Source organism: Equus asinus, chromosome X (genome assembly GCF_041296235.1).
Source record: "Equus asinus isolate D_3611 breed Donkey chromosome X, EquAss-T2T_v2, whole genome shotgun sequence".
Classification (NCBI taxonomy): Eukaryota; Metazoa; Chordata; class Mammalia; order Perissodactyla; family Equidae; genus Equus; species Equus asinus.
This window is the reverse complement of record NC_091820.1, coordinates 127529596-127554233: the sequence shown is the minus strand read 5'-3', so window position 1 is coordinate 127554233 and position 24638 is coordinate 127529596. Positions and strand designations below refer to the sequence as shown.

Genomic DNA, 24638 nt, shown 5'->3' with positions numbered 1-24638 from the left:
TCCTCAGTTTCCTATTCTGTGAACTGCGAGGGCTCCTGGGTAATCTATATTTAAGTTCTTTCTCAGCTTTATAATTTTGTACTGTATGTTTAGGCTTCATTGTCTAGCAGTGGAATTTTTTTACTATTTTGTATTGGGTTATCTCCATTACTCCTAAAGTCTCCATCTCTTGATTACTCATTTGACTGTACTCTGACCCAAACTTCAGTTTCTTCTTTAATAGTAGTGAGTGTGAAATAAATTGTCTGTACTTTGAATGGGAACAAGGACAAATTTTAGGAAGTGCTGCTCGTGTTGTTCATGGCGTTTAATAGTAGTTGTACTTTTTGGTTTTACTCTGATCTGAATGATTGGGGATCACATGTGGACCTGGGCCTTTGTTAGTACTATACTCTAGAATTAAACTCAGCTGTGATTATATAAACCTTAGCCATCAGCTCTAATGGAGGAGAGCATTTTTGGTGATGCTAAGATATGATGGGCAGGCTTCCTGGGGAGTATCACCACCGTCTTCTTTGACGTTATTTCTCAAAGACGCTCTTACTCCTCTCTACTCATGGGCACAGATGCATAAAGGTAGAGAGGCAGCACTTGGATTGGCTGATTAACAGCTGCTAGGAGACAGTAGAGGGCAGTAAGTAGACAATTCATCTGTATATATTTGAGAACCAGTAGTAGTAGTTTGACGGAGCAGAATTGGGTGCTTACTATGTTTATTACAGCCAGTGGTTCAAACAGAGGATAATAGCCATAGCAAGGGAGCAGTTTCATGAAATGGAATTCTGTAAATAAAATCCGTTTTAAAAGTCATAATCATTTGTTAGTTCAGGTTAGACCCTAGCCCTTGATGAAAAGTATCAGTAGAATATATATACCTGTTTTGAAATGTAAGGCAGTGCAATTAAAATATTCTTGTACAAATTTAGACATATTACTTATCAAAGATACTAATGAAGGCAATGTAATCAAAATAAAATCAAATGAAATCAAATTAGAAGACTATTAATGAATTTATAGAATCCATGTTTGGGATTAGTAATTTGAATAGTCATGAAATTCCCATTGCATCAACAAGTGTCTCTGTGTTTCCTAATATGTACCTAGCATTGTGGAAGTGTTTTGAGGCATGAGACTGGAAACTTCTCTGTTATGGTGCCTCCACTAACCAGCAGTATAGCCTTAGGAAAATCACTTCCTTTTTAAAGAAATTATCTTTTAAAGACTTTATTTTTCCCTTTTCTCCCAAAGCCCCCTGGTACATAGTTGTGTATTTTTAGTTGTGGGTCCTTCTAGTTGTGGCATGTGGGATGCTGCCTCAGCATGGCTTGATGAGCGGTGCCATGTCTGCGTCCAGGATCCGTATCGGTGAAACCCTGGGCTGCCGAAGCAGAGCGCATGAACTTAACCACTCGGCCACGGGGCTGGCCCCAGAAATTGTCTTTTAAAAATGCAATATTCAGTGCATAACGAAGAATATGTGTAAAATATATACATAATAATAAAATGGACACCCATGTACCTACCACCCAACTTGAGAACTAGACCATTACTAGTACAGTTCTATCTACCTGTGTGCCACTTCCTTATCTCATCCCCTGCATACCCACACCCTGTAACCATTAACCTTATTTCTGTGATAGTCATTCTATTGCTTTAAAAAATAGTTTTAATACATATGTATGCAAACCTAGATAATATACTATTTAATTTTCTTATTTTCAGCTTTATATAAATGGTATACTGTCTTTTTCTTACTCAGGATTATATTGCTAAGATCTTTATAAGGTTTTCTGTAGCTATAGTTCATTCATTGTCACTGCTGAATAATATTTCACTTTGGGAATATATCAGAATTTATCCATTCTTCTGTTGATGGCCCTTTAGGTTGTTTGCAGGGTTTTTTTCTGTTATGATCAGAAAATAGGTGTCTTTTGGGGTATATTTATAAAATGGGTTTTTCCTTGTGTGTGTGTGTAGGATACACATATACGCATACGAACATGCACTCAGGCATACATATAGGAAGACACACACGTGTAATGAAAAGTCTTGAAACGTGCAGCTTTACAAGAGGTGAAATTGTTCTCCAAGGTGGTTTTACCAGTATGCACTCCCACTAGCAATGTGTGAGTTCCCATTGCTTCATAGTTTTTCAACACTTGGTATAGTCTGACTTCTTACTTTTTGCCACTTCTCTGATTAGTAATGAAGTTAAGCATCTTTGCATATGTTTATGGGCCATTTTTATGTTCGACCTCTGAAATACTTATTCGTGTCTTTTAACTATTTTCTGTTGGGTTATCTTTCTCCTACTGATTTATAATTGAGTCCTTTTCATATGCAGGATATTAATCCTTTGTTGGTTATATTCATTTCAAATATCTTAGTTTGTGGCTTGTCCTTTTACTGTTTTTTCATGTCTTTTGATAAATAAGTTCTTAATTTTAATGTAGTTAAATTTTTTGGTTTCTTTCTTTGTAGTTAGTGCTTTATGTATCTTGTCTAAGTAATCCTTCCCTATGCCAAAGTTGGAAAACCAGTCTCCTTTTTCTTTTTCCTAAAAGTTTTAAAGTTTGGCAGATTATCTTTTGAGCCTCATTGTTCAGATCTTTAAAGTGCAGGAGTTGGACTAGGTGTTCGGTAACAATCTTTTACTCTTTGGCATTGTGACTTGAAGTAGACTTAGGATATGTGCATATGTTTTCAGAGATTACAGTGTTCATTTAGTAATCTCTGCCACTCGGAAGTTTCATATTCACTCCTACTTTACTTCTCTTTCTCTTATTTCTCCAGCCTCTTCCCTGTTTTTTTCAGAAAAGTACCCTGTTGAATTCTGCAGCATCCTAGAGTGTCTATGTTGAAGCAGCATTTTTTAATTGAAATTTGTGTTGAGATAATTGTAGAGAGGCATGCAGTTCTAAGAAATAATAGAGAGATCCCATGTACCTTTTACCTAGTTTCTCCCAATGGTGACATGTTGCAAAACTGTAGTATAATGTCACAACCAGGGTATTGACATTGATAACATCTACCAATAGTATTCAGGTTTCTCCAGTTATACTTGTATGTGTGTGTGTGTGTGCATGTTTATGTTTCTGTGTAGTTTTATCCCATGTGTAGGTTTGTATATCCACCATGACAGACAAGATACAGAAGGAAACAGCATTTTTTGGAAATAGCATTTTTAAAACTCTGTGTTACTGAGTACCTCCAGAGTGTTCTAGAGTGCCCAGTTTGGCTGGTGTCCACACAGTTTTAGAGGGCCATCTCAGGTTATATAACCCAGAAGCAAATTGATGAGCTGAAACCTTGACCTAAGAGATGAGGGGAACTTTGGTCCTTGGGTCTGAGATCCTGGGAGGCCAGTTGGCATGCCCTGAAAATACAGTAATCATTTGTTTTGAATTGTATATGCCCGTATGAACCTGCGGTCAAGACATCCTGGTAAAAGCTGCTCTGGTCCATCCTACCAATAGGAGTCATTCAAATTCCAACTGGTTGTTAGCTACTAAAAATTAATAGTGGGAAGGAGGAATGATAATCCTTCTAAGAAAATAATGAAAAGCATGCCAAAATTTGCACTGGTTTATATCCCTATAAATAGAAACTTGCATTATTGTTAGGATACTGATAGTCAAGAACATTTGAAGACTGCATTTATGGAGAGCTACATGTTGCTTCAACTCATGTCTACCTCAAAATATTTAAAAACACTCAGCATCTTAAGTGCAGTTCATTCATTCATCTCTTTATTGACTTCTTTTGACTGGCCAGGTAGTATGCTCAGCAATGGGAATCGAGTGGTGAGTAAAAACAGAAGTAGTTCATGTCCTTATGGAGGTTATAATCTAATTTATGATTAAAAAATAAGCCAACAAATATTATAATTACTTATTTTCATAAGTTATGAGTATAAACAGAGGTAACAGAAATAGGGTCTGCTTTTGATTAGGCTGGCCAGTAAGTTCCATCTGAGGAGATGACATTTAAGCAGATAACTGGAGGGGAGTGAAGGACTACTGCAAAGGGAGTTGAGAGTAGACACTGGAATCAGCTTGTTCGAAGGCCTTGGGTTGAGCAAGAGCTAGGCGCTGTTGGGAAACTGAAAGGAAGCTAATGGGGCTGAAGGGCACACTCTGTGGGGAAGGGCAAGACGGCACTGAATGGGCTTGTAGGAACTTCTGGGGCACTGTCTTGGGAGCAGTTTGGATCCTGTAATCTTGAACTTCTTGAAACCATGAAGGTGATTTGGAAATGTGGAAGGGTGATCATAATGAAGTTCTCTATTAATCAATTCACAAATATTTATTGAATACTCTATCATGTGTCAGGCACTGTTCTACTTGCTGGAATGCATTGGTGAGCAAAACAGACAAATATATCTGCCCCCATTGACCTTACATTTTAGTGTGAAAGGGTGTTGTTAGAGTAAATGGTAAACTGATGTGACAAAGGATAAACTGATGTATTTCTGGTTTCCAGAATAGAGTGGCCAGAAAAAGGTAGATGTTTGTTTCACATGGAATGGCTCAGGGCAAGGAGACAGCCTCTGTTCCATGAGGTCATCCAGGCTCCCAGGCTAATGGGGCAGTTCTGCCTTCCTCAGCATGTGGTTTTCAAGTTCCAGCCAGTTAGAAGGAACAAGGAGCTCCAGGGCAAGTTTCTTTAGGAAAATGACCAGGAAGTTTCACACATCACTATTGCACACATACCAATGGAGAAATCTTAGTCACATGGTCCTCCCTGGCCACAAGAGAGACAGGGAAATGTAGTTTCTACCTGAAAAGCTAGGTGCTCAGGAAGAAAGGAAGAACAGATTTCGGTGGGCAACCGGTAGACAGGGAGACAGACAACAAAAAAGATAAATAATTGTAATATTTTCTATGCTAGTGATGAGTGAAAATGGGAATATGAAGCAGAGAAGGAGGATAGGAAGTGTCAGAGGTTGGTAAGAGGTTGCAATTTTTCATAGGGTGACAAAAAAAGGCCTCACTGTGAAGGTGCCATTTGAGTAAAGCCCTAAATGAAGTCTGTGAGCCAGAAATACCATCCTGAGTTGTTATGAGGCCTCTCATAACACAGAGTTGGTTTTAACATGCCTGAGTCTTAGACCTTATCTGAAAGTAGTTAGTGGAAAGGCACCATTATGCCATGGTTTCACTTAGAGCAAACAATACAAGAAGACTTTAAACAATGAATGCTGGATTAATGAATTATAATGCTAATACCTGGACTTGAGACATCAGTCTGAGAGATTTTGTCTTGGCTCTTTGATAGATGGTAAGCTTCACTCCCTAAGAAAGGAGGAACTAAGGTCCCTCTGCAACACTCAGTTCAGAGTGTTGCACATATTTGTTTTATAGGGGTTTTTTGGGGGGATTGATTTTTTTCCTAAGGGTAGGAATTATTTATGATCTGAGTCTGCTATAAAACTGGTTAATTTCAGTCAGCTGTTATCAATGCAGTTTCAAGGATGTGGCGACATAAAGAGAAGGGAAGTATTTTCATGTTCACCCTTGGTCATCCAAAATCTTGCTTAGTTGCTCTTCCGGTTACAGAAGGCAGTACTTTCCAACCATTCACTATTTTCTTTAATTATATTCGAGTGATGCTTTAAGCATGTTTATTTTGTTTTATTTTATTTTATTTTGCTGAGGAAGATTGTCCCTGAGCTAACATCTGTGTCCATCTTTCTCTACTTTATATGTGGGATGCCTGCCACAGCATGGCTTGATAAGCAGTGCATAGGTCTGCATCTGGGATCCAAACCGGTGAACCCTGGGCCACCGAAGTGCAAAGTGTGAACTTAACTGCCTTGCCACTGGGCCAGCCCCTAAGCATCTTTAAATGTAAAATACATAATCACTTTTCGCTACTCCTTCTGCATCACTTTATTTTAAGGACAATCCATTTGTTTAATGGGACAAAATGAAATGACTTTCTGCCTGTTTTTTTCCTTAATGCCCTTCCCACCTCCAGCACCCCTAGATTTGGATACATAGATTGTCTGTGGGATTTCTTATTGTTGTAGTAACCATTATCTTTCATCACGGAACCTAGAGTTTAGAAAGGGAAATAAGATACATTGATATATAACAAAAATACAAGACAGAAAATGATAAATGCCATGAGAAAGTTAAAAATAAAATGCTGTTACAGTTCACAAACTGCAGAATGAGATGAGTAACCCTGTCAGTCTCTGCTTCCACAATTGTGAAAGGAGACAGCAAGGTTAACTTTGAGCTTAATATATAATGGTCTCAAAAGGAATTTTCCCTTCTTGGAAAAGAGAAACACTTGATCTGTCATCCTCCTGTTTAAATGTTTTTGTGAGTCCAGTCATTTCCTAGGCACAGATAAAATACATTTTTTCCTCTTCACACTACACCATGGAGAAAAACTCAAGTCAGACTGGAAAAGCGCTATTAATCGCTTCAGAGCATTTTGTACAGGCTTGGAAGTCACCCTCAAATTTTTCCTCCTCTCTCTCACTCCATCTTACCCAGTCCATCACCAAATTCCAAAGATTATGCCTCCTGAATATTTTTTGATTCCTCTCTTAATCCATCTCTGCAAAGCAGCTAGACTGATTTTTTTAAAACATACATTAGTTTAAGTCAGTTTCATGGTAAGAATCCCTAATGGCTCCCCTCACACTTAGAATAATATTTAAACTCCTTACTGCACCTGCCAGGCTTTACCTGCCTGTGCAGCATAGTCTCTGACCTCTGCCCCTCGCCTTCTGCACTGCAGTCACACTGGCCTTCCCTCCCAGGTCCACCCTCCTGCATGCAGCTCCCACTGTGTGGAATCCTCTCCCCAGGGACCCTGTTTCTACTCCTCCTTCAGACTAAGCTAAAGCATCACTTCATTAAGGAAGCCTTCCCTGACCCTCACTGAGGTCAGACTACCCAGTCTCACAGGGTCTCATAGCACCTTGTTCTTCTCTCTCTCTCTCTCTTTTTTTTGGTGAGGAGGATTGACCTTGAGCTAACATCTTTGCCAGTCTTCCTGTATTTTGTATGTGGGTCACCACCACAGCATGGCTTGATGAGCAGTGCTAGGTCCGCATCCAGGATCTGAACCAAAGCGGAGCGTGTGAACTTAACCACTAACTACACCACTGGGCCGGCCCCCCCCCCCATACTTTTCTTTTGTAGGTCTTTCTGCAATTGTTATTAGTAATGAATCTTGAAACTAGTTATTAGCTGCCTCCCCTCTAGAATAAGATCTAAGAGGGCGTGTGTGCTTTTACTTATTCACTGCTGTATACCAAGAGCCAGTGTCTAGTATAGTGCTGGGCAGTGGAATAAATACTGGAAAAATATTTGTTGCTAAAGAAAAAGAGCAGAAAATTCCCAAATTATGTAAATTTGGTTTTGGATTTTATTTAGGTGCTTACATTTGATCCTTAGGTTTTCTATTGTTGGAATGTTTACAAAAGACAAGTATCCACATTACCTGGGAGCTGTTAGAAATGCACTTCTCAGGCCTCTGATTCAGAAACTCTGGGTATGGGGCCTGGCAATTTGTTTTGTAACAAACCATCTAGGTGATGCTGATGCATAATGATGTTTGAGAACCAGTGTTCTATAAAAATATTGACTGAAGGTTGACTCTGGCTAAATAAAATATGAAGTGCAATTTAAACCTCCTTTCAAAATTAAGTACATTATTTCTGACCAACAGTGGGTAATAAACTACTTTTCAGCCACCCCACCCCCCGCCATTTTATCAATTCATGTCTTCCGATGTCAACTGAAATGAAACAATGGCCCTGAGCTAACCCACAACTGGACTCTAAAAATTATGTAATAGTTTTCAACCTTCACCATTCTGAATCTTTTATCTGGTGCCATTGAAATCCAGGAAATGATTATAAAACTGATAATGCCCATGATTCTAGTGTTGGAGTGCTTTGTTTTAAAATATTTTTTTTAATTAATGTTATGGTAGATTACAACCTTGGGAGATTTCAGTTGTACATTATTGTTAGTCATGTTGTGGGTACACCACTTCCCCCTTTGTGCCTTCCCCCCTCCCCCCCTTTTCCCTGGTAACCACCGATCAGTTCTCCTTGTCAATATGTTAACTTCCACCTATGAGTGGAGTCATATAGAGTTCGTCTTTCTCTGTGTTTTAAAATATTTTTAATGTTTATTATACAGGGTCAGAACGATCTTTTGCTAAAGCCTAGTTTGTTGTAGTTTCTAGCTTCATAGTATCTAAAGCATTTTGAAGCATTAGCAGAGTTTGGATGTGCGTATTCTTGGCTATGTTTGGATTCCAGGGCTGTGCTACACCATGAAACTCTTTTTGTGAATGGATTGACTGCATTGTTAAAGGTCACTCAGCCCCAGTCTTGCCATTCACTTAAAATTTGCTCCATGTTTGACTCAAGGACACAATTTGGACAAAACCATTTCCACCTGGTGATTCTTAGGCACTCCATAGGAAATTAATTGCAGGTTTCTTTCTCTCACAATGGATGCCCAAGGCTCATTGATTCTCTTTCTCATACTTAGAAGCACAGGATTTGAATGGGAAAGGGAGATAACCAAGAAAAGAAATTTAAAATGTTTTAAGAACCTCTTTATTTTAGAATATTTTCAGATTTACAGAAAAGTTGCAAAGATAGTACAGAAAGTTTTCATATACCCCACACACAGTTTCCCATATTATTAACATCATGTACTAGTAGTGTACATTTGTCACAATTAATAAACCAATATTGATACATTGTCATTAACTAAAGTCCATAGTTTATTCATATTTCGTCAGTTTTCCATTAATGTCACTTTCCTGTTCCAGGATCCTATCCAGAACACCACATCACAGTTAATTATATCTGTTTAGACTCCTCTTGGCTGTGACAGCTTCTCAGACTTTCCTTGGTTTAGATGCTGTTGACAGTTTTGAGGAGTACTGGTCAGGGATTTTGTAGAATGTTCCTCAATTGGGATTTGTCTTTTTTTCTCATGATTAGGCTATTGAGTTTTGGGAGGAAGAACTGAGAGGCGAAGTGCCGTTTTCATCACACCGTGTCAAGAGTACATATTATCAACATGACTTACCACTGTTGGTGTTGACTCTAATCACCTTTCTAAAGTAGTGTTTACTAGATTCCTCCACTGTTAAGTTACTATTTTTCCTCCTTTTCGTACTGTACTCTTTGAAGCAAGTCACTAAGTGTAGCCCAAGAGATTATTTTTTAATTGTGAGATTCCATATAACGTCTTTCTTGTCGAGTGGGACTTTCTCCATTACTTTTTGGTATCTCCTTTTAAGTTTTACTTGAATTAGGAGACACGTATATGCAATTGACATGTTTCAAATGTTTATTTAAATTGTGGAGTGTATTCAGCTGAAGGGATTTGAAATTAAAGTGAATATTTTAGTGAATACTTGTTCTGGGGCAGTTAGGGAAACCTAATATATTTTGCAGATATTTCTTTGTCCAGCTGTTGCCCACATCCACTCTCATTCGTCACCCTCCAAGCCTCTGTTTGTCCATAGCTGCTCCTAGAATTTAATTGTCTTCTAGCTAAAACCTCTATGAAAACATTTGGGTACATAGAGTGGCCCAGGTTTTTTTTGCTTGGCAAGAACTCCCTTGCTAAAATGGTTTTTAATATGTTTGTGTCTTTCTACTGTGCTGCTTTTGCCAGAATAGATGCAGCCCTAAAAATTTGCTTGTCTTCCTAACTCCTTTCTTAATATCTTATAGCAGAGACTGAGCTATTGATCTGAAGGGATAATAATAACCCTGCATGTGCTTTTTGCAGGTTCTGATATTTTAAGAACCGAGAGCTTTGAAAAAGAACATTGCTTTACTTCGCATAAACTCAAGGCTTCTTCAAACCAAGTAATATACAGCATATGTCATAAAGAAGATTCATTCCTAGAAATCAGCAGATTCAAAGGGAGCAAAGGATTAGGGAGAAGGAATTAAAGCAAGTGACAGTACTTGCTCAGGGACTGATGAGCTGGGTCAGCGCTCTGGGAACATTGTCTCCAGCAGTCCTGCTCACTCTTTACCCACCGCATTCCTAATTCATGTCCTTGGCTCCTAACATAACTTAAAGCACTTCTCAGAAAGATAGTTCCAGAAGGAAAGGCACACAGGAAGTAAACAATTGACTTTTGCTGAAGTAACCTTAGTATATTAATAGTAGTTTTGGATTCTAGTTTGACTCCTCAATAGAGAAAATAGTGAGCAACAGGCCTTGTTATGATTAGATATATTTCACGTAACTGAAGACAGTACATCTAAAATTGAGGATTTTTTTGCTGCATACATTTCTTAAGCTAAGTTCCAGCTAATAAGGTCTAAGAGGACTCCCTGAATTTGAGAGGTATGCCAAAAAAAAGGAGAGTTAAAGAATATTTAGGTTTACTTTCTTAACTTTTCAATGTGACTTATATCTCTTATATATTGTATCTGTTCATCACTTGGAAGAATCCAGTACTCATTTTTAAGATTTGTTTTTAACTTTTTTGGAATAAGCTTTTTATTTTAAAATAGTTTGAAATTTGCTGGAAATTTTCAGAGTTGGTACAGAGAGTTCACATATATACCCCCCACACAGTTTCCCTTATTGTTAACATCTTGCATTAGTATGGTGCATTTGTTACAATTAATGAACCAATATTGATATATTATTAACTAAAGTCTGTACTTTATTCATAATTCTTTAGTTTGTCATAATGTCCTTTTTCTGTTCCAGGATCCCATCTAAGATACCATGTCGTAATTAGTCATCATGTCTCCTTAGGTTCCTCTTGGCTGTGACAGTTCCTTAGAATTTCCTTGTTTTGATAATGTTGACAGTTTTGAGGAGTAGTGGTCAGGGATTTTGTAGGATATTCCTGAATTAGGATTTGTCTGATGTTTTTCTCCTGATTAGACATGGGTTATGACTTTATAGGAAGGAGGCTAAAGAAGTGAAGGGCTATTCTCATCACATCGTATTCACCGTGCATGGTATCAGCATGACTTATCACTGATGATGTTAACTTGATCACCTGGCTAAGATAGAGTTTGACAGGTTTCTTCATTGTTAAAGTTATTATTTTTTTAAATAGAGATTTTTACTGATTTTCTTGCCTCTGTGATTCTGGAGAGGAAGATGGCTCATTTCATTTATTTGACAGCACTTACTGTGAGTTAAAATAAATATGGCTTTAGATAAATTTTAGGGTTTTTTTCTTCAAAGCCCACTCTTACTAATTAGAGAAATAAGCCATATTTAAGAAATAGCCTATAGTTTGTAGGGAACAAAAGTTGGTCATGGTCAAGTTACTGGTGTACAGTGTGTATTTGTTTAGCTTTTCTCTAAATATGCTGAGTTTTTCAACAAAATTCTATTTGTGGATGAGTATTGTTAAATTACATTACATTCTTCAAATGTTATAGCAACTCAATTATTCATGATTTACCAGTTATTAGACTTTCTCACCTTCTCTTTTCACTTATTTTATATTCAGAAGTAACAGTGAAAAGTATTTCCCTAAATGAGACCCTTTGACTCCTCCCAGCTTTCATTATAAGTACAATGGATTATATAGATATTAGAGATCAGGCAACCTCCTGCTTACTTACAGCCCTTCAGATGCTAGTCACAGTACCAGGTGAAGGTCAGAAAGTACTAGGAAAAGAAGTCACCAGCACATCTTGTATTGAAATTTGTTAGGGAATTTCAGTATCAAGGAATGAGTGTGTCATACAGCAGATAAGCCTCTAGGATGAATTTGGTTAATTCTCCACAGCAACAGAATCTCATAATCAGAGGGTGTTGCTTGAGGCTTTCTCTTGTTTTCGAGTTGGCTGATCTAAATTGTGTAACCTCTAGTGGATTTCCATTCTGTTATCTATCAAGGAAAGTCTGAGGATGGAAAGAGATTTTCTGTTGGGCTGTGTGTGGGCTCAATGGAAAGGGTTAAAAATTAGGAGTGAATGCATTTAACTCAATTTTGCTTCCTAATGACAATCATCTCTCCCAGGTTTAGTGACACTGCGAACATGGAAGGAGCAGAGGCATCTATCTGGGTTTTATTGCTGGCTCTGCCACTAGTTTGTTGTATAATTTTTTTTTTTTTTAAGTCTAAGACTCTGTGGTGCCCTGTGCATCACCCATTTTTTTTTTTTTTAAAGATTGGCACCTGGGCTAACAACTGTTTCCAATCTTTTTTGTTTTTTTTCTGCTTTATCTCCCCCAAACCCCCTGTACACAGTTGTATATCTTAGTTGCAGATCCTTCTAGTTGTGGGATATGGGACGCCGCCTCAACATGGCCTGACGAGCGGTGCCATGTCTGCGCCCAGGATCCGAACCCTGGGCCACTGCAGCAGAGCGCGCAAACTTAACCACTCTGCCACGGAGCTGGCCCCTGTTGTATAATTTTGAGGGTAGTTTTTTTTTATTTTTAAAGATTTTATTTTTTTCCTTTTTCTCCCCAAAGCCCCCCAGTACATAGTTGTATATTCTTCATTGTGGGTCCTTCTAGTTGTGGTATGTGGGACGCTGCCTCAGCGTGGTTTGATGAGCAGTGACATGTGCGTGCCCAGGATTCGAACCAACAAAACACTGGGCCTCCTGCAGCGGAGCGCGCGAACTTAACCACTCGGCCACAGGGCCAGCCCCCTTGAGGGTAGTTTTTTAATGTAACTTTTCTCAATGGTCCTCAGATTTTCATCTGTACTGTGAGACTGGATAACCCAGAGCATTGCTTAAACTCCTCGAGACCGTCTTAAGTCTGTGGTTCAGAATGGAAAATAAGAGTAGCAATGTGGGCTGTCCTCTCAATTACACATTATGATCATGATACGGTGTGTTAGGAAAAAATGTAATGGGAATCTTATCTTCCCACAAAACGTTGGGGGCATGGGTCTTGACCAAGGAACTTATGCCAAATTATTTTTTCTAGATAATACCTATGGGCTATAGAGCTTTTTAAGATATTCTGAATTAGGGAAGTGGTGGTGGGTGGAGAAAGAAGACAGAAGAGATCTCTGTACACTGAATTCCATATTCCTCTTCCCTGGTCCTTCCCATGTGACAGACTCTCTCTCTTTTTTATTGATATTCTTTCATTGGTATCTCTTTCATTGATATTCTTTTCTGCTCCTGGCCTTGTTTCATGCTGTCTGATGTTGGGAGGGCTGTGAAAGCCTGCTGGCTTCCATGTCTTCACAGCTCTCCAGTGAACAAAGTTGGGGCAGGTCAGCCCTGAACAAGGCTTTGGGCCCCAGCCTGTCGTGAGTTAGGGAGAATTTCAGGAACCTCATGCTGCTAGCTCAGTAGATCAGCATGTCTGCTAGTCTCATCATGACTTTGTGTGCTTAGGTTTTTGTAAGGCTCCTCTTGCTTAGTTCCTTGTGATTAAGATTGGCCTTGTACTTCCGTGCCAGAAACTGGGCCCCGTTTTGCTTCTCCCCTATGAAGTCCTTGTCTGGATACAGTGTACCCCACTTCCTCCAAGGGTAGGAATATGCTTTCTTTTAGCCAGTCCTCTTAGGAACTTGAGCTCTGCCTAGGCCCATGCCTGTGGTTGGGACTTCACTGCCCGGTGGTGATGTTCGCTGACTAATTGCTTTTACCAGATTTCCCTCTTACTATGTTCTGTCTGCTTTGTCTTTGCTGAGTATCCTGATGTTCACTGCTCAGGTACCTGGACCTCTGCCTGTTGCTGCCCACTCTCCTTTTCTGATTATGCGCACTTGCCTACTTGGATTTCCTCCTAGATCTTGCTCTGGGTTCACCTCCAGGCACTTGACATTCCCTCCCTCTAATATGGAGAGGTCTGTGTAGGTTGCAGGGCCTGATCAGTCAGTGGTTTCCTTTATGTGGAGCCTTTATAAAAAATCTATCAGCTTTTAGCTACCTTAGTTTGTTACTTCCTGTTATTATAAACTCAGCCTTTGACATTTTTTATTGGACCAATTTTTTGTCTTTCTTTGGAACAAATCTCATATATTCCTTTTTCAGCCACTTGTTACTTTCACAGGGGAGTGGCCTCGAATCATAAAATCTTCACATTGGAGGAGACTTCCAAAGACATCCAGTTCAAATTGCCATGTGATGGGTAGCTTACCAACCCCTAAAATAACCATCAATCACATTTTGTTACAGCTCTCAATCGGTTTCTTGGGCCCAAACTATCAATTCATTCATTTTATTTATTCATTCAGTCAACACAGTTAATGAACATCTACTGTTAGCTAGGCACTGGGGATATAAGTGTGTGTGTGTGTGTGTGAGTGTGTGAGCATTCCTGTCCTTAGGGAGCTGCTACTCTAGTGGGAGATAGAGAAATAATCACAAATGCTAGCTAGAGACATGCAGTAGGCAGGAGATGGGTCATTTCTTCTGCGTGCCTGAAGGTTGGTTAATGGAGAGGCTCTTCTGCCACTCTAACACCAACTTTCTGGTCCACCACTGGCTTTTTAACTACCCAAAAAAGAAAGAGGAAAAACTCGTCTGCCTCTGCTTTCTGCCTCTGTTTATCTTGACTTGCCCTTGGAGTCATCTTTCTAAATGCACGTCTTGGTTTGTTACTCCCCTGTTAATATATATGCTTCCCATTTTCTGCCCCACAAACTGACATCTAACTCTTTGGCACAACTTAGAAAGTCCTCAACCTTTCTGATTCATGCCTACTTCTCTAGTCTCATTATACACCATTTTCCATCAGACTCTCAGTGCCCCAGAACTTTGTGCAGTTTCCTGGCTACATTGTGCTTACTCACACTTCTATTGTATATGCTATTCCTGCTGCTTGAAATAGCTGCCAGTCTTGTCTTCCTAGTGAACTCGGGGGCACTGAGAGTCTGATGGAAAATATGGTATACAAGGAGGGATAAATCACAACTCTAGTTTTCCTCTTCCATTAGGTGCATTCCTGCCCGTTGGCTGTTATTGCACCTTATACATCCCTACCCCTGCCCACCAGAAGATTGTAAGCTACTCTAGAACAGACAGTTATCTTTGTCTTCAGCCTTAACACAGAGCTTAACCCAGAATGGGCAGTCAATAAATATTGGATGAATGGATGAATAAATGAGTGAAGAAGACAAGTCTTCTGTAGTTTATTTTTCAGTTTAGGTCTTCCTTGGAGGTCTGAGAAGGCTACTTAAAAGACTCCTATCACTGTTTTCACCATAGCTCCCTGCAAACCCAGGACCATGAACACTGGCTTATCCACTAGTAGACACCTGCCTGCCGACTATCACTGAATAGCCTGTCAAACAGGGAGAAAGGCCCTTCGGGGGTTCTGGACAACTCTTCATCTTCTTCCACCCTGCAGCCTCTACTGCCAAGATAGGCTTCTCCTCTGTCTCTTCAAAACTAATCAAGAGGAAGAAATTGCACAGAAGGAAAATACCTCTTCCCTGCTCTTGTAAATCAGAACAGTTGTAAAGTGAGGAGAATTAGTACTTGAACAGGGTCCTGTCTCATTAGGCAGTTCTTTGAATGAGTCATCTACAAATTCAAGAAATTGGTAAGGACAGTTAGTGTCCATGTATCATTTTAAGTTGATCTGTTTCAAATAAATAGCAAATAGGGTATTTGGGTCCTAAATTAGGTATTTATCACCTTTTTACCAGAGCCTTTTTTTACACAATTAAAATCAGTTAGCAGTGAAAGACCCACACACAAAACTGTCATGAACTTTATTCTTCCTGTCTTCCTGTCCTTTAATCATGCATCTTAAACTTACAATCAAAACTCAGCACTTTTAGTTCTGATTAGCTGTAGATCTCTGCTTAAGATGGTAGTTGGCCATTTTTGAGGTGATAGGCATTTTTTTCAGCTTTATAGAGATATAACTAACATACAGTAAAATTCACCCGTTTTAGATGTGTACAAATCTGTGAATTTTGACTAAATAATTTGTGGCCACCACTGAAATATAATAGAATTTTCTGTCCCAAGATGTTCCCTCTGCCTCTTCATCGTCTGTCCCCTCCCTGTATTGCCAAACCCTGGCACAGCTGCTCTGATTTCTGTCTATAGTTTTCATTTCCAGAATTTCATATAAATGGGATCAAAATATGTAGCCTTTTAAGTCTGGGTTATTTCACTTAGCATTATGCTTTTGAGAGTCATCCGTGTCGTTGCATTTATCCATAGTTTGCTGCCTTTTATTGCTGAGTAGAGTTCCACTATATGAATGTACTACAATTTGTTTATCCATTCACCAGTTGATAGACATTTGGATAAAATTTTTGGTGATTATACATAAAGTTGCAGTAAACATTTGTATTCAGTTTTTTGTGTTAACATAGATCTTTATTTCTTTTAGGTAAATAAGGAGTGGGATGGCTGGATGTTATGATAAGTGTGTGTGTTTAACTTTATTAAGACATTGCCAAGCTGTTTTCCAAAGTGACTGTAACATTTTTGATCCCCACCAGTAATATATAAGGTTCCAGCTGCTCCATATCCTTGCCAACATTGTCATTGTGTCTGTCTTTTTAAATTTTACACATTCTAGTAGGTGGCTAGTGATGCCTCATTGTGATTTTATTCTGCATTTTTCCTAATGATTAATGATTTTTGAGCAAGTGTCTGCTAAAGGTTTTTAATTGGGCAAGTTTTAAAAAAAAACAGTTTTGAGGGTTCTGTATGTATTCTGGTTAACACCCCTTTATCACATATGTGTTTTGCAAATATTTTTTCCAATGTGTGCCTTGTCTTTCTATTTTCTTTTTTATTTTCTTACTGTCTTTCAAAGAGCAAAACTTTTAAATTCTGTTGAAATGCAGTTTATCAATTTTTTCTTTTATGGTTCATGCTGCTTCTGTTCTATATGAGAAATAATTACCAGACCTAAGATCTTGAAGATTTATTTCTTTTCTATAAGTTTTAAAGCTTTAGCATTTACATTTCAGTCAACAATCAATTTCAAGTTGTATGTATACACTGAGGTTTGAATTGAGGTTCGTTTTTTTGAATATAGGTATGTCCCATTGTTCCAGCATCGTTTGTTGAAAGACTAAAAGACTATCCTTTATCAATTGAATTAACTTGGCATCTTTTTCAAAAATCAATTAACCATATGTACGTGTGGGTCAGTTTCTGGACTGTCTGCTCTGTTCCATTGATCTATGTATTTATCCTTTTACCAATATCACACTGTCGTGAGTAGTATAGCTTTATAGTAAGTCTTGAAATAAATTGGTTTGAGTCCTCCAACTTTTTCTTTTTAAAATGCTTTGGTTATCCTAGATTATTTGTTTTTCCATATAAACTTTCGAATCATCTTGTAAATTTCTAAAAAAAAAAGAAATAAGCTTGGATTTTTATTAAGCATTGACTTGAATGCTGAATTGGGATTGAATTGACTCTCTAATTTGGGAGAGAATTACAATATTGATGATATTGAGTCCTCTGATCCACATACACATTATATCTCTCCAGTTCCTTTCATCTTCTTTGATTTCTCTCTTCAGTTCTTTTTGTAATTTTCAACATTGAAATCTTACAATACTGTTAGATTGATCCTTGAGTATTGCATATTTATTGGTGCTGTTGCAAATGACGCTCATAAAAATTTCAGTCCCCAGTTCACTGCTATATATAAAAATTCAATTCATTTTTGAATAGTGATCTTATAAAGACAGTTTTATTTCTCCTCTCCAATTTTATCTATCTTTATTTCTTTTCTGTGCCTTAACTACATTAGCTAAGACTTCCATCCAGTACAATGTTAAATAGACGTGGTAAGAGTGGATTCCTTGCCTTGTTCCTGATCTTAGGGGGAAATCATTCAATCTTTTACCATTAAGTATGAGTTGGCTTTAGATTTTTTCTTGGGTGCTCTTTATTAGGCTGAGGAGGTTCCCTTCTATTTCTAGTTAACTGGGTATTTTTTTTTAATTAAGGTTATGATAGTTTACAACGTTGTGAAATTTCACTTGTACATTATTGTTAGTCATGTTGTGGGTACACCACTTCACCCTTTGTGCCCTCCCCCCAACCCCCCCTTTCCCCTGGTAACCACCGATCAGTTCTCCTTGTCTATATGTTAACTTCCACCTATGAGTGGAGTCATACAGAGTTCATCTTTCTCTGTCTGGCTTATTTCACTTAACATAATTAACTGGGTATTTTTTAAAATCGTGAATGGCTGTTGAATGAATGTCACACAATTTTTGCCTCTGTATAAATAATCATGTAGATTTTCTCGCTTAGGCTGTTGATATTGTGACTGGGATGGTTTGAGTTAGGAATGTTGAACCAACCTTGCTTTCCTAGGCTAAATCCCATGTCACCATTATATATTATTCTCTTATAATTTATGGATAAAAATTATGGTTAGATACCACAAAGTAGTTGGTAATTTCTTAACCATATATGTTTTTTATAGGTCACTGGAACCACTGCCATCCTTGTTAAGGGAAGTGCTAGCCTTGCTCATCATACAATACAGGCAGAGTGCTTTTCTTCTAATACAGCGAGTGTCTATGTACTAGGCAGTGTGTACATTTATTTAATCTTACTTAATGAGAAACTGAGGTCCAATGAGTAATTTGTACCACTGAAGTCTTGCAGCTAGTAAATGGCATGGTCAGAACATAAGTGCAGGTTTGTTTGGTAAAACCCATAATGAGCCCGCTAGATTTTATTGCCTCTTTCTGGAAATGAGTGTATGTGTATGCTGGGGCGAGGGACAGGGACAGGGAGAGTGGGAGAGAGAGTGATTGAAATTAGGAAAGTGAGAAATATTCTATCACTCTTCATTGCCATCTAAAAATCTGGGCTTTTAGATATCTTGTTTTGTGTCTCAGCTCTGCCATTTGCTTGATTTGTAGTATATTTGTTTCTCAGAGACTTTAAAAAAAAATTTGGAATGTAGAATATTAACACTGGTTATTACAAGGATACAGATAATATATGTAAAGTGCCTCGCACATAGAATGTGCTCAATAGAGTGTTGTCTATTACTATCATCATTATTGATTTCCTACCATTAAATGTACTTTACAATTGGAAATAATTAATTTAGTTTGGAAAATACCAAAAGAGACTTAGAATAACTTCTGTAGTTGTTTGTTTAGCTCTTTGGTCAAAATAGCCTAGAGCAAGTTCCTTTTTATAAAAATGGAATTAGTTTCCTCTACTTTCTCCCCACCTCCTTCCTAAATCAAAGGATACAAATTTACTAAATCAGTTTGCAAATTCGGAAGATTTAAAAAGTACTGCTGAATGCTTTGGGCTCTGGAAATGTGTGTTTCTGTGTGTATCTGTGTGTGTGATCTGGAAGTGGTTGCCTCAGCTCGGAGGACGGGAGATACCTTTTTCATTTTACATGGGCAACCAACCATTGATAGCTAGCTTTAGTCCCTTAGCTCATGCAGATCTGACAGTTTATGAGTCATTGAAACTCTCTTCTCTGACTGACACAAACCACTTCAGGCTATTTGGAGGTAATGATTCCTTTTCTCAGTAAAGTTATTTTGGTTATCACAAGTAGGGCCCAAGAGCTTTTGTGTTTTCAGTCAGTCACATCAGGGAGGTAGCAGTGGAAAAAACCCTGAGTCTGAGAAAGGGCATCAGGCCATCAGCAAATGACCTTTCAGTGCCCAGGACCTCAGGAGGGCTGTTGGCTCCAGCTCCAGCAATCCATAGCCTTCTGGGAATTGATTCTCATTATTCGATTTCCTGGCAGTACTCTTTCAACTAAAAGTGCTGTTTGACAGAAGAGAGTAAAGGAAAATCAATTGTATTTGATAATATTTCATCATCCCTTGGTGTTGTTGTAAATCAGAATTGGTAATCATTGGTCTTTTTTTTCTTGTTAATTTTTATTGAGTTAATGATAGTTTACAATCTTGTGAAATTTCAGTTGTACATTATTGTTTGTCAGTCGTGTTGTAGGTGCACCCCTTCACCCTTTGTGCCCACCCCCCACCCCACTTTTCCCCTGGTAGCCACTAATCTGTTCTCTTTGTCTACATTTTTAAATTCCTCATATGAGTGGAGTCATACAGAGATTGTCCTTCTCTATCTGGCTTATTTCACTTAACATAATTCCCTCAAGGTCCATCCATGATGTTGCAAATGGGACGATTTTATTCTTTTTTCACGGTTGAGTAGTATTCCATTATATATATATATACCATATCTTCTTTATCCAATCATCAGTTGATGGGCACTTAGGTTGCTTCCATGTCTTGGCTATTATAAATAATGCTGCAATGAACATTGGGGTGCATGGGACTTTTGGAATTGCTGACTTCAAGTTCTTCGGATAGATACCCTGTAGTGGGATGGCTGGGTCTTATGGTATTTCTATTTTTAATTTTTTGAGGAATCTCCATACTGTTTTCCATAGTGGCTGCGCCGGTTTGCATTCCCACCAGCAATCACTGATCTTTTTAACAGCTTTATTGATGTGTGACTGTTATACAGAATACTGCCACAAATTTAATGTGTACAATTTGATGGGTTTGAACACAGGCATACACCCTTGAAATCATCACCCCAATCAGGGTAATATACAACATAGCCATCACCTCCAAAAATCTCGTCTTTCCCTTATTTTTGTTTGTGTGTGTGTGTGGTAAGAACTCTTGAGAGATCTACTCACTTAAATTTTTAAGTGACAATACAGTAACCTTTTACTGTTTTCAGAGCACATTGACCACATCTTCTAATTTAATTTTCACCTTACTTGTAAATTAGGGTAGGTCTTATTTCTACTTTATGATGAAACAAATAAAACTTACAGATATGTTTTCTCAAAGATCACCATCGGATATTGCGCCAGTATCCAGAACCCAATTCTGACTTTTGTCCAGTGCCCTTTGCATAAGGCCTCTGGGCCTTGAGCCTGATCTGGCTCTCTGAACTTCATTGACCTGGTAAACATTCAGAAACAATGTCTAATGACTACATTTGTCCCCTGAATTAGAGTCAACAAATGTAATTAGATGCCCAGCTTCAAAGAGATTTCATGAAATTATTAGTTGGTGGGAGATAAAGTTTTGGGAGTAACTTCTACCCATCATACATGTAACTTTTCCTTTCTAGATTGGCTAGACAGAGAGTTCCAGTGTCCAAGCAGGAATATTAAAGGCTGGTCATTAAACCTTTGGGTGGTTTTGGTTAAAATGTTGGGCATGAGGTGAGGCCCAGCCTGGTAGATTTGATGGGGTCTCTTGAGTAGCTACTTTGTGTTAAACACTATTGTAAGCATTATAGAGGTGTAGAGATTAAAACGAAACAAATAAACAAAAAATATGATTCCACCCATACAAGCTAGCACACAAGATGGGAGCATATATAGAGATGCTTCCATTTTCTGCTTCCTCCAGTTCATCCTCCATTTCCCCAACAGAATAGTCTTTTGGAAACACGTGCCCTTTCTTTGCTTAAAACTTTTTGGTAGTCCCCTATTTCTCAGAGGACTAAGTCCAAGTTTTTTAACAGGATATACTCGACTTTCTCTCATTCAGCCCAGCTTCTTCTCCCTCTGTACCCACACCTCCACAGCAAGCTCCAGGCACATACCACTCCTTGGGATGCTCAGAGCACCTTGTGATTTTTCATGCCCGCGAGTGTTTGCTCATGCTGGGTCCTCTGTCTAGAATGCTGTGTTAATCTGAGTCCTCTGAGAAGCAGAAATTTAGGATTAAACTGGCAAGGATTTTATTAAGGGAAACCACCTGTATGAGAGACGTTGCGGGGAGGGAGATGGGAAAGGTGGGAGACGCCATTAGTCCATGATGCAAGTCTGACCCCTAGTGAAGAGGAGAGAGACTGGCTTAGGCAGAAGCTTTCTAGACTGCTCTGCCGTCCAAGGAAGGTTCAGAAAAGCCTTTGGGCAGTCCAAAGTCAGCAGTCGCTGGAGTCCTGTCCCTACCGTGTTCAGTCAGGTGCAGCCCAGTGGAAGCCTGGCTTCAGCACGCACGTTAGGATGAATTTCTGAGGCAGCAGCTCAGTTGTGCTCTGTGTAGTTGGAGGCCTTCCTCTTAAGGTTCATAAATGCCTTTCTTCTTCTATTCAACTCCTCCCACGTATCCTTAAAGGGCCAGCTTTAAATGTTTCGTCTTCTTCGAAACTTTTCCTTGAATGAAATTCTCAGCATGTCACATGATGGTTCCACAGCCTGCAGTGATCATCTCCTAATCTCTGCCTGGTTAATTCTTAATACACTTACTTGAATCCCTATGGCCTATTACAGGGCTGAAAAACTAGTTGGTGCTCAGGAAATCTTTGTTGAATGAATAATTTGGCAGCTCTTGGACATGCAAATCTAGGGAAGAAGATAGCAGACCTGCTTGAGCAAAGCCATGGAGGGGGAAGAATGAAGAATTTACTCTTTTTCTTTTTTTCAAATAAGTATGTCTTGCCCCAAAACTGTCATTTTAGGGAAAGTCTATTATGATGCAAAACAGTGGGAGAAAGAGTGTCTTCCTGGCAGTTGAAAATGATTCATATTTGAGAACTTTCTTGAGAACAATGTTTTGAGTATTTCCTGAGAGACTTCTTTTCTGAGAGGAAACAGAGTTGATGGAAATGGAATTTTACTGTTGTCAGGAATAGTGCGATAAAGATCAAATCTCATACAACTACTACTACCAGAATAGAAATTTCCATAGAGCAAAGAGATTTCAAAGTTCCACCTAATGGCTCATATATATTTAGTATTCACTGTAGCTGAACTGTAATTCTGTAATGGAATTTGACCAATTTTGACAATCCTGTTTGTAAATGTGAATTAGTGGAAACTCATTCATCTTGGTATTTTCTGACTCTGCCAGATGTTGGTCATATTTTTGATGGAAAGAAACAGAGCTGGCCAGGATCCCAAATCTCAATATCACTGCCAAATGCCCACCACTGCCACATGTTGCCAGAGGAGATATACATGCTGAGGATAAGGCCCCACAAGATCACTTTTTATCAGCAACTAGAGATTTAGCCCCTGATCCCTATATAATGTTCTGCCTTGGTGACCTGGGTTGGACAGTGTGTGAGGCAGGCCCTCCTGTTTGCCCAGGTCCAAGGCTGTCCTATGCAGTCTCCCTCATGTCTTGTTTCTCCAGAGTTGGCACTTGAAGGGATGCAAGTTTCATTTGTAATGTGGAGATGAATAATGGCACCTACATCATGGGCTTACTGTGAAGTTTCAACCGGGTAATATGTGTTGAGGGCTTAGACTGTGCCTGACATAGAGTATTTGTTCAATAAATGGTAGCTAGATTTTATTTATTATTATGCAGTAGAAGCAGGCGTCTGAGGGTAAAATCTTAATATTTCTAGGTAAGTATTATCAAAGTTGGTTGTTCATGCATTTGGTGTATGCCTCTTCTGTGATAAAGCAGCATGTGACTCTTGGGACATGGGCTGCTATGGTCCGTTCTGTAATTAATCTAACACACACAGTTGCTGATATCCATCTCTTCTCTCAAGTGAGAACAGTTGACTTTGGCTTGTACATAAGCAAAATCGCTTGTTCCTCCACTGTACTCTGACCTGGTGTGAAATACCTTTTCTTCTGTTTCTCATTGACCCATCTCTCTCACCTTCAAATTTCTATTATAATTCTTCTTTAGGTTTCACATACCTAACATGTCCCAGGCATGTGAAAATAAGATGAGTACATGATGCATTCCCCTCCCTGGATTTTTGTTGATCAGGTTGGGAAACTCTTTGACCCAGTAGCCTTTCTAACATATCCTTTCTTCCATTTTAGTGGAATAGTTCACTTAGGATATTGTCCATTTACTTCTGACTTTCACTACTAACAGTCATTAGTTTCACCCAAGAGCTTCTCCTTTACGATATGTTTACACACATCTCTCGTAACCATCTTCCTCCTTTCTTTTCCAAGTCTTGCTGTTATATCATGAATTACTCCTGTCTCACTTCTTTATCCTATTTGAAAGCCAAAAACATAAATTGAATTATGACTGATAAGTAAGACTATTACTGTTGGTAGATGTGTACCAAGGCAAAGGAAAGCCATAAATTTAAAAAGGGGGAAAGTAGTGTTTGAAGTCCCAAAGTTGTCTCATATGTCCAAATCTGAACTCACTCTCTGTGTCTTTTTCCTCTAAGCCCCTGGCACTCAAGCTGTTTCTCAAATGGGTTGATTTCCTCCACACTCCCACTTTCCTTGCCCTGGGCCTGGTCCTCATCATCTTACATCTAGAGGCACTAACTTCTTTCCTTATCTTCCTTATAGTTCCCTGTCTTCCCCAGCCTGACTACACAGTGTCACAAGAGGGTGCTTTTTTTCTTCTTTAGTTTATTGTAAAATGAGACACAAATTCAAAAAAACAAAACAATCAAATGTGTACCTTAATACAATATTACAAGGCAAACATACTTAAAACCTCCATCCAGATCAAGAAATAGAACATTGTCAGCCACCCGAGAAGTCCCTCCGGGTGCCCTATTCCAATCGTCAACCCTCCCTCCCTCCAAAATCACTATTATCCTGACTTTTTAAAGTAGTTATTTGCCTTTCTTTATCAAGAGGGTGCTTTTTAAAAACCTGAGCCTTGCTATATCCAGTTATCTCTGTGCTAAAGCCTAGGGGTACTGAAATTCCCCCCCAGGTTTTCTCAGGCCTACCTTTGCAGCCTCCTTTCTGTGACTACTCCTCTCCCTACTAGCCTAATTT

General features: G+C 38.8%; 1 protein-coding gene and 1 non-coding gene across 7 annotated transcripts in view; one reads left to right on the top strand and one right to left on the bottom strand.

Annotated features, from left to right (window-relative positions):
* ATP11C (ATPase phospholipid transporting 11C) overlaps positions 1–24638 on the top strand; it is a 177368-nt gene that overhangs the window by 15959 nt on the left and 136771 nt on the right. The window lies entirely within an intron of this gene.
* LOC123282785 (U6atac minor spliceosomal RNA) lies at positions 18308–18432 on the bottom strand. The gene has a single exon (XR_006523023.1). It is a non-coding gene; the product is annotated as a U6atac minor spliceosomal RNA (small nuclear RNA).